Source organism: Panulirus ornatus, chromosome 4 (genome assembly GCF_036320965.1).
Source record: "Panulirus ornatus isolate Po-2019 chromosome 4, ASM3632096v1, whole genome shotgun sequence".
In the NCBI taxonomy this organism is placed as follows: Eukaryota; Metazoa; Arthropoda; class Malacostraca; order Decapoda; family Palinuridae; genus Panulirus; species Panulirus ornatus.
This window is the reverse complement of record NC_092227.1, coordinates 71866541-71881842: the sequence shown is the minus strand read 5'-3', so window position 1 is coordinate 71881842 and position 15302 is coordinate 71866541. Positions and strand designations below refer to the sequence as shown.

General features: G+C 47.6%; 1 protein-coding gene across 1 annotated transcript in view; it reads left to right on the top strand.

Annotated features, from left to right (window-relative positions):
• LOC139767263 (uncharacterized) overlaps window positions 1–15302 on the top strand; it is a 115962-nt gene that overhangs the window by 96190 nt on the left and 4470 nt on the right. The gene's annotated exons all lie outside the window — the stretch shown is intronic.

Genomic DNA, 15302 nt, shown 5'->3' with positions numbered 1-15302 from the left:
GACCCTGGAGCATGATGGTACGACCCTGGAGCATGATGGTATACATCCTCTTGGCATCATCAGGCCGACCCTGGAGCATGATGGTACGACCCTGGAGCATGATGGTACGACCCTGGAGCATGATGGTATACATCCTCTTGGCATCATCAGGCCGACCCTGGAGCATGATGGTATACATCCTCTTGGCATCATCAGGCCGACCCTGGAGCATGATGGTATACATCCTCTTGGCATCATCAGGCCGACCCTGGAGCATGATGGTACGACCCTGGAGCATGATGGTACGACCCTGGAGCATGATGGTACGACCCTGGAGCATGATGGTACGACCCTGGAGCATGATGGTACGACCCTGGAGCATGATGGTACGACCCTGGAGCATGATGGTACGACCCTGGAGCATGATGGTATACATCCTCTTGGCATCATCAGGCCGACCCTGGAGCATGATGGTATACATCCTCTTGGCATCATCAGGCCGACCCTGGAGCATGATGGTACGACCCTGGAGCATGATGGTACGACCCTGGAGCATGATGGTATACATCCTCTTGGCATCATCAGGCCGACCCTGGAGCATGATGGTACGACCCTGGAGCATGATGGTACGACCCTGGAGCATGATGGTATACATCCTCTTGGCATCATCAGGCCGACCCTGGAGCATGATGGTATACATCCTCTTGGCATCATCAGGCCGACCCTGGAGCATGATGGTACGACCCTGGAGCATGATGGTACGACCCTGGAGCATGATGGTATACATCCTCTTGGCATCATCAGGCCGACCCTGGAGCATGATGGTACGACCCTGGAGCATGATGGTACGACCCTGGAGCATGATGGTACGACCCTGGAGCATGATGGTACGACCCTGGAGCATGATGGTACGACCCTGGAGCATGATGGTACGACCCTGGAGCATGATGGTACGACCCTGGAGCATGATGGTACGACCCTGGAGCATGATGGTACGACCCTGGAGCATGATGGTACGACCCTGGAGCATGATGGTACGACCCTGGAGCATGATGGTACGACCCTGGAGCATGATGGTACGACCCTGGAGCATGATGGTACGACCCTGGAGCATGATGGTACGACCCTGGAGCATGATGGTACGACCCTGGAGCATGATGGTATACATCCTCTTGGCATCATCAGGCCGACCCTGGAGCATGATGGTATACATCCTCTTGGCATCATCAGGCCGACCCTGGAGCATGATGGTACGACCCTGGAGCATGATGGTACGACCCTGGAGCATGATGGTACGACCCTGGAGCATGATGGTACGACCCTGGAGCATGATGGTACGACCCTGGAGCATGATGGTATACATCCTCTTGGCATCATCAGGCCGACCCTGGAGCATGATGGTACGACCCTGGAGCATGATGGTACGACCCTGGAGCATGATGGTATACATCCTCTTGGCATCATCAGGCCGACCCTGGAGCATGATGGTATACATCCTCTTGGCATCATCAGGCCGACCCTGGAGCATGATGGTACGACCCTGGAGCATGATGGTACGACCCTGGAGCATGATGGTACGACCCTGGAGCATGATGGTACGACCCTGGAGCATGATGGTACGACCCTGGAGCATGATGGTATACATCCTCTTGGCATCATCAGGCCGACCCTGGAGCATGATGGTACGACCCTGGAGCATGATGGTACGACCCTGGAGCATGATGGTATACATCCTCTTGGCATCATCAGGCCGACCCTGGAGCATGATGGTACGACCCTGGAGCATGATGGTACGACCCTGGAGCATGATGGTATACATCCTCTTGGCATCATCAGGCCGACCCTGGAGCATGATGGTACGACCCTGGAGCATGATGGTACGACCCTGGAGCATGATGGTATACATCCTCTTGGCATCATCAGGCCGACCCTGGAGCATGATGGTACGACCCTGGAGCATGATGGTACGACCCTGGATTCTGAAGGAGATGCATTTCGTGTCTAAAGTTACGCGTTTTCAAATATATCTCCAGAAAATGTCGTCCAATTTTACATTTTATCAAAGTTCGTTAGTCTAAAACTTATCTATGATCATGTCGTTGTCTTTAAGATCAAAACGTAAATTAAAAGTAAACTTTACATTGTCACTACCAGCTAAATTTTGCCCGACTTCTTAAAAGTTAATTAGATCCCCATCTGTGCCTATGACTAGATCCAAAACATTGTTTCCTCGCATTGGATCATTTGATTTAGAAAACAATCTTCTGTTTAAATCGATGAGTTTGTTTCCTTCCTTTTTACTTGTTGTAGGAAATACAAGTTAATGCTCGGATCGTTTATATATATACATATATATATATATATATATATATATATATATATATATATATATATATATATATATATATATATATATATCCCTGGGGATAGGGGAGAAAGAATACTTCCCACGTATTCCCTGCGTGTCGTAGAAGGCGACTAAAAGGGGAGGGAGCGGGGGGCTGGAAATCCTCCCCTCTCATTATTTTTTTTAAATTTTCCAAAATAAGTAACATAGAAGGGGGCCAGGTGAGGATATTCCCTCAAAGGCCCAGTTCTCTGTTCTTAACGCTCCCTCGGTAACGCGGGAAATGGCGAATAGTTTGAAAGAAAAAGAAAAGATATATATATATATCTTACAATTATGGCATTTTATATAAAAGACTTAAGATTGACTGTAGACTTTTCTTATAAGATGGAACATGTTACTATGGTGGGAGCGAAGTTTTATGATGGAATGGAAGTGCAGTGATGGCTAGGAGGATGGGAGGGACGTTTATGATGGGAGAGAAATGGCCATGATAAGGAGGGAGGTGTTGCGTTGGTGTACAGAGCGTCGGGATGGGTTGGGATGTTGTGATGGAGGAAAGAAGAGTGTCTGCCACGGGTAAAGAATATTATGACTGGGTACAGAGTACCGTCGTGCTAAGTTAGGATCGTACCGTCGTGTTCAAGGGGTCAATTTTCGAAGCGCACGCCGCTCGCACCAGCCAAAGTCTCGCATCCACTCTATCACGTGCATAAGACCTTCCCGGAAACCTATATCCCCTTCCATGAAAGCAGTATAACGTGAGCTTAGCAAGTGGCAGTGATGTGGGCGCAGGAGGGAGGGCACGCGCAACCCGCGCCACGCTCCGCGGAACCACTATATCAGGGTCCAGGCTGGCCCCATTCACCCGATCGTTTTGTCACCCTGGGATCGTCTGAACAATATCATGACAGATTATAGATCATCATCAGGCCCGAGACCACAAGGACGGAACTCTCACGCTGTTGGGGGCGTCTCACCGCCCTTGCGGCTCAGCCGGATGGGTAAGTTATGACTGGTAGCTGCGGGACAAGACTTCATATGAGAAACAATATGTCTGGATTCCTCGGAGGCCATAACGACCCGTCGAAGGATGACCTCGCCCAGGAAGTTTTGGGTTCATAACTCGGGGCCGCCACCTCCTCCAGGCTGGACCGGAGTGTGACACGTGAAATATTGCTACTGCACCCGCCGCCTGCCCAGGCCGGCCGCTAGTCCTGCACTCAAGGTGCTGGTCGGTAGATGTCCGCTCAAGGTATATGGTCGTTAATCCTGCCCTCAAAATATGGGTCGTTAGCCACCAACTCTAGGTACAAGTCTTGACTCATCGATTCAAGGTAGTACGGTCGTTTGCCATCGACCCAAGGTACTGGTATTAGTCATCCACTCAAAGCGTTAGTCGTTAGTCATAAACTCAAGGTAGTGCTCGTTAGTCATCCATACAGAGCGCTGGTCTTAGTCAACCACACAAGGTAGTTGTAATTTTGTCATCCACTCAAGGTAGTGGTCCTTAACTGGGCACTGTAAGTGCTGGTAGCAGGTCCTGCTACTCCAGGCGCTGGAAGTTCGTCCAGCACTAAAGTGACAATATATCGCTAGGATAAACTTTGACCTGGTGTGTTGTCTTGGGATCATTCTTGATTACCTCCGTCTCCTGGAGTCGACCAGGAGAGGTGGAGCACTCCCCAGCCTAAGGTACGGAAGTGGGTTCCCTGGAGCCGCCTTTCCACACCGCTCCCTCACCCTAGCGGCTCCACTCTCCCTCACCATTCTTAGGATATTCGTAAAAGAGAGAGAGAGAGAGAGAGAGAGAGAGAGAGAGAGAGAGAGAGAGAGAGAGAGAGAGAGAGAGAGAGAGAGAGAAGTTAAAAACAAATGATGGTCGTACAATAGTTCAGTGTACCGTGTTGCTAAAATATTACCCATTTTCCCGCTCTGGTTGTGAGTTATTGGTTAATATACAAGAAACTCACAACTCCTGCTCTCCTCTTGCAATGAAACCAATTATATTACCCCATTTCTTCCCATTTCCGGAAAAAGCCAAGTCATCCGGACCCTCAGATTCCCAATGATAATCCTTTCAGTAAATTTCGGTCTCGAGATTTAGTGTACCATTTGAAAATCTCTGAAGACAATAGTAAATGCCCAACTCAAAGAATTTGGAAGGTTGCCGTCGCATCACTTTCTCTTAATTTTTGCACCCTGCCAAAAATTAGGACACAGAACAAAGGAAAGCGCGCGATAATTTTGGCGGCAAAAGTTCCCGGCACAAAAGAATCAAGATATTTCAGTCAACTGCTCCTGTTTTTAATGGGGGCCTCGTAAAAGATCTTATAGGGACTGGGATGTGTCGGAGGAGAGCAGGCATGTGACACTCTTCAATATTTTACATTTTAATTCCGCCTTTTTGAGTTTATGAGACGGTTGTTAAGTGGGCGGTTGTGTGGGCGTGCTGGAAGGCGGTCGGGCGCTCCCATCACTCAGCCACCATTGCCGGGATCCTGGAGTGTTGTGGGAAGGTGTCTCGCGTGCCGGGGAGCCCTGGGGTGTTGCGGGGGGAGAGGGTGTTAGTTGGGGTTTACTGAGGCGTTACAGAAGGGTGACGGACTCACTAGGGGTTCAAGGATATTGTGCGAGGGTGTCTTGTGTTCTAGGGTCCTAGGGTGTTGCGAGAGGGTGTGTGGTGTGCTGGGGTACTACGACGTTGCGGGAGGGTGTCTGGGGTGCTAGGAGTCCTATACAGCCAGGGTAGGACATTCTGGTGTGCTGAGTGGTTACAGGTGGGGGTCTAATGTGCTGAGGGTCCTAGGGTACTTCGAGGGCGTGTCTGGTGTGCATGAAGGTTCTTGGGTATTGCGGCAAAGTATCTGCTGTGTTGAGGGGCGTGTCCCAGGGTGTTGAGGGACGGAATCTGGTGTTCTGGGGATCCTACAGTATTGCGGGAGAGCGTTTGGTGTGAGGTAGGCTTCCGGGGTATTGAGGGAAAGTGTCTGGTGTGCTGGAGGGTCTGGGATGGTATGGGATAGTGTATGGTCTGCTTGGGTCGGGTCCTGGGGCGCAGCGGAAATGTGTCTGGTATTCTTGGAGGGTGGGGGGAGGGGGGGGGGGGTCACCACCCTCTCTTATTTCCCCCCCCCCCCCCCCACACTACCCCCATCCCAACTGCTTCCATTCACCACATGAAAGACACAACTCGTGTGGTGTCCACTCACCAACTTTGTCCAAAACTCACTCACGTCATTGACTTTGCTACTCCCTTCTTTCATTATCTTACATCATCCACTAATAGCATCCTCTTATCCCATCCACTTATAGCATCCACTTATGCCATTCACTTGTAGCGTCCACTTATGTCGCCCACGAGTACCCTCCATTTACAACATCCAGAAGTACTGTCCACTTATGCCATGTTATCTATTGATGTTGTCAAGTTCCACTTGTGGGCTTCCACTTGCGCCATCCACCCGTCCCCGTCACTCATCCAACGCATCTACTTCTCACTTATTCCGCTTAATTTTAGTACGTACTTTTGCTACATGCTGGCCAGATATGCCACCCAGCTATGCCGCCCATATATATATACCACCCAGTTCTGCCGCCATCTTGCACAAGTTATTGTCCAGCCAGCTCGTGCAACAGCGCTCGGACCAGCGACCAACCCCACCCACACTCTCGCCAGCCATGTGCTCCACCCACGGTATCGAACCGTACGCGCTGCTCACACGCACCGCACTCTGACGCGCCACGTCAACCACAGTCACCGACAGGTGGCCACCACCACCACCACAGTCTACCACCACATCTCCCTGTGTGAGGGATACCACTGTAACTAACCACCCACTGCAACCATCCGTGAGTTATCCTTCCAGAAGTACCACTGAACACCCCCCCATCAACACTACACCCACTGCAATCACCACCCACCTCAACCACTGTGCTACTACGTACCACAATCACCACTGTGGTGGCCCATCTTTCCCGCCATTCCAGTGTGTGCCATCCACTACAACCACAAGATAATACTGACCAAATTTTCACTCATTCCATTCAGCCTGCACGCCACCCACTCTTATTATCCCCCGCGCCACCCACTCGTATTATCCCCGCGCCACTCACTCTTATCTCCCGCGCCACCCACTCTTATCATCCCCCGCGCCATCCACTTATTCTCGCGCCACCCAGTCTTATTACCACCCGCGCCACCCAATCTTATTAACCCCCGCGCCACCCAAGTCTTACTTTTCCTGCGCCACCCACTCTTATTTCCCGCGCTTCAACCACGATGATCAACTCCGTACCACCCACTCATGTTACCCCAGCTCAACTCAGTCTTATTCATAATGCGACCCCCCTCCCCCCCCCGCTATGATTTCCCCCTCGCTACCTGCCCTCACCCCCCCCACCCACTCTTATTGCCCCCATCGCAAAACCCCCACTTACAACTGCTCCCATACACCCACTTTATTGCCTCTTATTTCCCTCTATCACCACCCATCATTTTCCCCTCGCGCCACCCACTTTTATCACCCCCTTGCCCCAGCTAATCTCATGGCCCCACACCGCGCCACCCATTCTTCTTACCCGACACCGCGCCACCCATTCTTCATTCTTCTTATCCGACACCGCGCCACCCATTCACGTTACCCCACACCGCGCCACCCATTCTCGTAACCCTTTGCGTCACCCACTTTTATTACCTTCTTCCTCCCCCACCCACTCTTATTACCACTCATGCCACCCACTCTTACCATTCCACATCGTGCCACGCACTCTTATTACCACTCATGCCATCCACTCTTACCATTCCACATCGTGCCATCCACTCTTATTACCACTCGTGCCACCCACTCTTACCATTCCACACCGTGCCACAGACTTATCACCACACTTGCCACCCACTCTTACCATCCCACGCCGTGCCACCCGCTGTTATTGCCCCCGCGCCATCCACTCTAACAACACCCCGCTCCCCCACCAGCGCTGCCTAATGTCATCGCCTCAGCGCTACTCATTCACAGTACCCCTCACTCTTATTAAGTCCCACCTCCTATTTTACCTCCACACCACCCACTTTTGTTACCCACCGCGCCACCCACTTTTGTTACCCACCGCGCCACCCACTCTAATTACCCCCTTCCCCTCCCCTCGCCACCCACTCTTATTACCCCATGCATCACCCTCCTCTAACCCTTTCCCCGCCGCCCATTCTTATTACCCCTCACACCACCCAGTCCAATAGCGCCACCCACTTTTATTACTCCCCGCGCCACATATTCAAATTACCCCTCACGCCACCCACCTTTACTACCCCCCCCCCCTCCCCTTGCGCCACACTATATTATCACCTCACGCACCACCCACTTTTATTACCCCCTTGCCACCCACTCTTATTAACCGCCCCCGTCCCCTTGCGCCACCCACTCTCACCTTGCCCTACATAAGCACACCCTTCTCTCTTGTGTCAACCATGTTTACCACCCTCGGTCTTCCTTACACACAACAAACCACAACCACCGTCCACACAACAAACCACAACCACCGTCCACACAACAAACCACAACCACCGTCCACACAACAAACCACAACCACCGTCCACACAACAAACCACAACCACCGTCCACACAACAAACCACAACCACCGTCCTCACAACAAACTACAACCACCGTCCTCACAACAAACCACAACCACCGTCCTCACAACAAACCACAACCACCGTCCACACAACAAACCACAACCACCGTCCACACAACAAACCACACATTTCACCGATCACACAACAGACTAAGTACAAACTTCGCCGACACGACAAACAATTAGTGACTTCACACACAGATCTATACACGACCACAGACCACACAATAATCTCATGAACCACCAGTGACCAGGCAACAATCCACAACTCCACACAACAAACCACAAACACCCACCATACAGGGGGAGGGGGTTATGTGTACACATATTATGAAGGATGCTTTCCCTGTAGTGTGGAAATGTACTGGAGGAAGTTTTGCTGTATGCCGTAAGGTAGAGGGAAGTTTTCATGGTGTACTGCCAGGTGGAGGGAAGTTTACATTGCATACCGCAAGGTGGAGGAAAGTTTACATTGTATACTGCAAGGTGGAGGGAAGTTTACATTGTATACCGCAAGGTGGAGTGAAGTTTACTTTGTATTCCGCAAGGTGGAGTGAAGTTCACTTTGTATACCGCAAGGAGGGTGGACGTTGTCATTGTATTATATGGGATGCAGGAAAGTTTGCATTGTATGATGGTAGTGGGAAGGTAAGTTCTCGTTATATTGTGGTAGGCGGAGGAAGGTTTTCGTTATAAGATGGTAGATGGTGGAGGAGCATATGTGTTTGTGGTTAATGTAGGGAAGAGAAGGATTTTAGCTGCATGATGGTGGGTGGAGGAAGATTCAGGTTGTATTATGGTGCAGTGGAGGAAGATTGTTGTACCTTTGTGAGGTGATCAAGGTCTTTCTTGCATGTTGGTGGGACAGATGACAATTGTTGTATAGTGGTAAGTGTAGGGCAGTTGTCGTTGTATTATAGTGTGTGTAGGGCAGTTGTCATTGTATATTGGTGGGTGTCGGGCAGGTGTCGTTGTGTAATGGTGGGTGTAAGGCAGGTGTCGTTGTGTAATGGTGTGTTTGGGGCATTTATCGTTGTATGATGGTGGATGTCGGGAGGTTGTTGTTTTATGACGATGAGTTGTTGTTTTGCAGTAATGCAAAGGAAGGCTGTTCGTGATGGGTAAGAGAAGAATTCATTTCGTTAAACGGTAGGGTGGACGGAGGAGGCGTTTATACATGGTGCTGAGGTGGATAGAAGATGCCTTTATACAATGATGGTTGGAGGGAGGTTGTTGTTGTTGTATAGTAAAGGGCTGGAGAGAGAGAGGAATATTTACATAATGATGGGGGCGGAGTAAGATTTTCGTTGTAGTATAGTGATGGATGGAAAACATGCTTCTTTGTTTAATGGTAGGATGGAGGAAGGTTGTCATTGTATAGTGACGGTGGAGGTGGAGGGATGGTCACTGTGTAGAGGTGAGGTTAGAGGAGTCTGTCATTGTGTTACTGGATGGGGAGAGGTTGGTTGTGTAGAGGGAGGCTGTCTTGCACAGTGGTGTGATGCAGAAGTCATCTGTATAATGATGGAAACATGATTAAGAAATACAAGTGTTTCTACTCTTTTGAGAAGAAAGAGTATACTGAATAGATTCGTCTCCATTACATTTTGATCAATACATCACCACCAAACAGAGCATATGATCAGTGATACTGTCTCACCAGTTGTATGACAGCAGACATGAATGGAGGTCATGTCACCAGGTGTATGACAGCAGACATAGATGGTGGTCATGTCACCAGGTGTATGACAGCAGACATGGATGGTGGTTGTGTCACCAGGTGTATGACAGAAGACATGGATGGTGGTTATGTTACCAGGTGTATGACAGCAGACATGGATGGAGGTCATGTCACCAGGTGTATGACAGCAGACATGGATGGTGGTTGTGTCACCAGGTGTATGACAGCAGACATGGATGGTGGTTATGTCACCAGGTGTATGGCAGGAGACATGGATGGTGGTTATGTCACCAGGTGTATGACAGCAGACATGGATGGAGGTCATGTCACCAGTTGTATGACAGCAGACATGGATGGTGGTCATGTCACCAGGTGTATGACAGGAGACATGGATGGTGGTTATGTCACCAGGTGTATGACAGAAGACATGGATGGTGGTTATGTCACCAGGTGTATGACAGCAGACATGGATGGTGGTCATGTCACCAGGTGTATGACAGCAGACATGGATGGTGGTTGTGTCACCAGGTGTATGACAGCAGACATGGATGGTGGTTATGTCACCAGGTGTATGACAGGAGACATGGATGGTGGTTATGTCACCAGGTGTATGACAGCAGACATGGATGGAGGTCATGTCACCAGTTGTATGACAGCAGACATGGATGGTGGTTATGTCACCAGGTGTATGACAGCAGACATCTTCCTGGGTGTGTGTGTGATGTAAGGCGATCCCTGGCAGGGGCGGCACAATCAAATGAAATTAAAAAAAAAATAATAAATCTCAAACTTTTATTTTTTCCCCCTAATTGTAAATCCAGTACCTAAAGTCTCGGGAGCAGGATATTTAAATTTTCTTTAAGTCTAAGGGAGCCAACCTCGCGCCAAGTCGTTAAAATGCAATCAATTTTGTTTTCTACTCGTGCCCACCACTCGTCCTCTCCCGGACGCTAAGAGGCCGGATTAAAATTTGAAATAATTTAATTAGAGCAAAGCTGTTTAATGGGGGTAACTGATGCCTACAAATTAGTGCGGGTTTTGTTTCATGGAAGGGAAAGCTCCGACCTGTTTGAAAGGTGGTCGTCAAAATGCTAATGTTAGAGGTGTGTGTGTGTGTGTGTGTGTGTGTGTGTGTGTGTGTGGGGAGGGAGGTGGTGAGGTGCGGGAGGACGGCGGGGAAGGCGTTGCACTCAACTTTCTTACTCTCATCACTTTCTCCTTAGCCCTTAGAGCACGTGACTTACTACCCATTGAATATGAAAGTTTTAACCCCTTGAGTATGAAGACGTAATACCTTGAGTATGTGCGCTTAACCCCTTGAGTATGAAGACGTAATACCTTGAGTGCTGCATGACTAAACACCTTGAGTACGATGAGTTGATTCCTTGAGTGAGACATCCTAATCCCTTGTGTACTACGACTTGATTTTATACGATGGCTTAACCTCTGAACGTTATATCAACCTGCTGAGCAAGACTGTTTAACCTAGAGTACGATGACTCTCGTCTTCGTACTCAAGGTCTAAGCTGTCGCACCCAGAGGGCTGATAAAAGCGTCTTAGAACCAAGTGTAGCTGCTTCGTTGAGCAACATCAGTCATTAACAATAGTTTCACTATGTTGCAGTTCGCATGAAGGTATACAACGAAGACTTTTTCTTTCTTCTTTATAGTCTTCTTTACCTTCGTAGAAACTGTACTGCCATATACTCTTTGGTGCTATATACACCCTGTTGCTATACACATTGCACTGCCATATACACTGCACTGCCATAAACTCTGTACGACCATAAACACTGTAGTGCCATACACAAAGTACTTCTATACACACTATAGTGCCATATACACTGTACTACCATACACGCTGCACTGTCAAATACACATTACTAACTATAGTGTGTCGTGCGCACTATATTGCACCTTGTATCATAATAAAAACAGAAAGTAATAATCTACGCCTACTTCAGACTGCAGCATCCCCTCACAATATAAAAGGAACTCATTTTGATATCGATTTCTTTCTATTATTTTTTGGACCTTTTTTTTTTTTGCTAATCACTTCCTCTACATATATAAAAACAAAGACGAATTTCATTAGAAAAAAAAAAGAATCGTAAATCGAGTTCTAATTTTTTTTACAACGGAATCTAAAATTACCTCGTACGTTTTCTTTTTTCTTTTATCCTTGTCGTAAGTATCCTCAGCAGAGTGTGTGAGGACACTGAGACATCGTCAACACAGTGCTGAGATGATCAAAATGTCTGCTTCTCGTAAGTGGCCTCAGGGATGTGTGCGAGTAAATGAACTCATCAAAATCATTCACTTCCACTGAGTGATGTTGCCTGCCAGGTCTCGTGTTAGACGAAAGAGATATTCCAAATGCCATTTTCAATACGATAAGAAATGTATAATTGCACCTCCAAGCATCAGAAAAATGTTCTCTTAGTTAACCCTCTGGCGAGGAAAGGTGTTACATTACACCCTCAGAAAAGGCAGCGTCCACATGGCTGACTACCGCTATCAGATCAGATCAGTTGACGTATGTCCCTTAGAGTGAGGCCAGAAGGTAAGAGATTCAACATCAACGTCATCAGTGTGTGTGTATATATATATATATATATATATATATATATATATATATATATATATATATATATATAGAGGTGAAAAAAAGGGCAAATGAGAGTTGGGGTGAGAGACTATCAGTAAATTTTAGGGAGAATAAAAAGATGTTCTGGAAGGAGGTAAATAGGGTGCGTAAGACAAGGGAGCAAATGGGAACTTCAGTGAAGGGCGTAAATGGGGAGGTGATAACAAGTAGCGGTGATGTGAGAAGGAGATGGAATGAGTATTTTGAAGGTTTGTTGAATGTGTCTGATGACAGAGTGGCAGATATAGGGTGTTTTGGTCGAGGTGGTGTGCAAAGTGAGAGGGTTAGGGAAAATGATTTGGTAAACAGAGAAGAGGTAGTAAAAGCTTTGCGGAAGATGAAAGCCGGCAAGGCAGCAGGTTTGGATGGTATTGCAGTGGAATTTATTAAAAAAGGGGGTGACTGTATTGTTGACTGGTTGGTAAGGTTATTTAATGTATGTATGACTCATGGTGAGGTGCCTGAGGATTGGCGGAATGCGTGCATAGTGCCATTGTACAAAGGCAAAGGGGATAAGAGTGAGTGCTCAAATTACAGAGGTATAAGTTTGTTGAGTATTCCTGGTAAATTATATGGGAGGGTATTGATTGAGAGGGTGAAGGCATGTACAGAGCATCAGATTGGGGAAGAGCAGTGCGGTTTCAGAAGTGGTAGAGGATGTGTGGATCAGGTGTTTGCTTTGAAGAATGTATGTGAGAAATACTTAGAAAAGCAAATGGATTTGTATGTAGCATTTATGGATCTGGAGAAGGCATATGATAGAGTTGATAGAGATGCTCTGTGGAAGGTATTAAGAATATATGGTGTGGGAGGCAAGTTGTTAGAAGCAGTGAAAAGTTTTTATCGAGGATGTAAGGCATGTGTACGTGTAGGAAGAGAGGAAAGTGATTGGTTCTCAGTGAATGTAGGTTTGCGGCAGGGGTGTGTGATGTCTCCATGGTTGTTTAATTTGTTTATGGATGGGGTTGTTAGGGAGGTAAATGCAAGAGTCCTGGAAAGAGGGGCAAGTATGAAGTCTGTTGGGGATGAGAGAGCTTGGGAAGTGAGTCAGTTGTTGTTCGCTGATGATACAGCATTGGTGGCTGATTCATGTGAGAAACTGCAGAAGCTGGTGACTGAGTTTGGTAAAGTGTGTGGAAGAAGAAAGTTAAGAGTAAATGGGAATAAGAGCAAGGTTATTAGGTACAGTAGGGGTGAGGGTCAAGTCAATTGGGAGGTGAGTTTGAATGGAGAAAAACTGGAGGAAGTGAAGTGTTTTAGATATCTGGGAGTGGATCTGTCAGCGGATGGAACCATGGAAGCGGAAGTGGATCATAGGGTGGGGGAGGGGGCGAAAATTTTGGGAGCCTTGAAAAATGTGTGGAAGTCGAGAACATTATCTCGGAAAGCAAAAATGGGTATGTTTGAAGGAATAGTGGTTCCAACAATGTTGTATGGTTGCGAGGCGTGGGCTATGGATAGAGATGTGCGCAGGAGGATGGATGTGCTGGAAATGAGATGTTTGAGGACAATGTGTGGTGTGAGGTGGTTTGATCGAGTAAGTAACGTAAGGGTGAGAGAGATGTGTGGAAATAAAAAGAGCGTGGTTGAGAGAGCAGAAGAGGGTGTTTTGAAATGGTTTGGGCACATGGAGAGAATGAGTGAGGAAAGATTGACCAAGAGGATATATGTGTCGGAGGTGGAGGGAGCGAGGAGAAGAGGGAGACCAAATTGGAGGTGGAAAGATGGAGTGAAAAAGATTTTGTGTGATCGGGGCCTGAACATGCAGGAGGGTGAAAGGAGGGCAAGGAATAGAGTGAATTGGAGCCATGTGGTATACAGGGGTTGACGTGCTGTCAGTGGATTGAATCAGGGCATGTGAAGCGTCTGGGGTAAACCATGGAAAGCTGTGTAGGTATGTATATTTGCGTGTGTGGACGTGTGTATGTACATGTGTATGGGGGGGGGGGGGGTTGGGCCATTTCTTTCGTCTGTTTCCTTGCGCTACCTCGCAAACGCGGGAGACAGCGACAAAGTATAAAAAAAAAAAAAAAAAAAAAAAAAAATATATATATATATATATATATATATATATATATATGTGTGTGTGTGTGTGTGTGTGTATATATATAAGCCATGGATGTGGAGCCTGCATGTGGGTAGGGAGCTGTGGTTTCGGTATATTACGCATGATAGGTATAAAATGGATGTGAGCGGATGCGGTCTTTCTTCGTCTGTTCCTTGCGCTACCTAGGAGACGTAAGAAATGTCAGCTGTGGGTAGGTCTGCCTCGCCAGGAAGGACAGGTTACTGGGATCAGGAAGATACACAGACAGTTCGACAGTCCCACTGCAAACGATGTAAAGCAGACATCGAAGTCGACACTCTCCAAGTTGCCGATACTTATTCAGTATCTATGGAACATAGTGGCCTGTCGGGAACTGTCTGACCTAACCACAGGAAGAGGCAAGCAAACAGCCAGCGCTTGAATACAGAAGACAAAACATCAATTAAGGAAGAGAGAGAGAGAGAGAGAGAGAGAGAGAGAGAGAGAGAGAGAGAGAGAGAGAGAGAGAGAGAGAGAGAACGGTTTCATCCTCGAAATTTCTAAGCAGATCTCCAAATAGGAACAGATCAACTTTCTCCGTACAGTTGGTGTAGTTGCTCTGCGTAGACAGTACCTTCGACCCTTGAACAAACTTTTTTCTTTTTCTTAATGAGACACTTGATTAATGCTGTGTTGACAGGGTCCAGGAATTAAACGTTTCGAGAGTGGATAAAATTTACGAGGAACAACTAGTGAAAAATGCATTGAAAAAAATGTTTTCAGATTTTCAAATATTTTCTTGCTAAGGTTTTATTCATTCTAATGTAACCACCAAATTCCATACACATCTCCGATGTCCACAAGCAGCTAGGAAGGGTACGTACAGTCGCTATCCACTAAGAAGGTTCCTAGACAAGTTCCTAGACAAGCTTAGGTCTATTACATCGTTGTGGGGACAGCAGAAGTAGAAGGATTATCGCTGAGGAATTA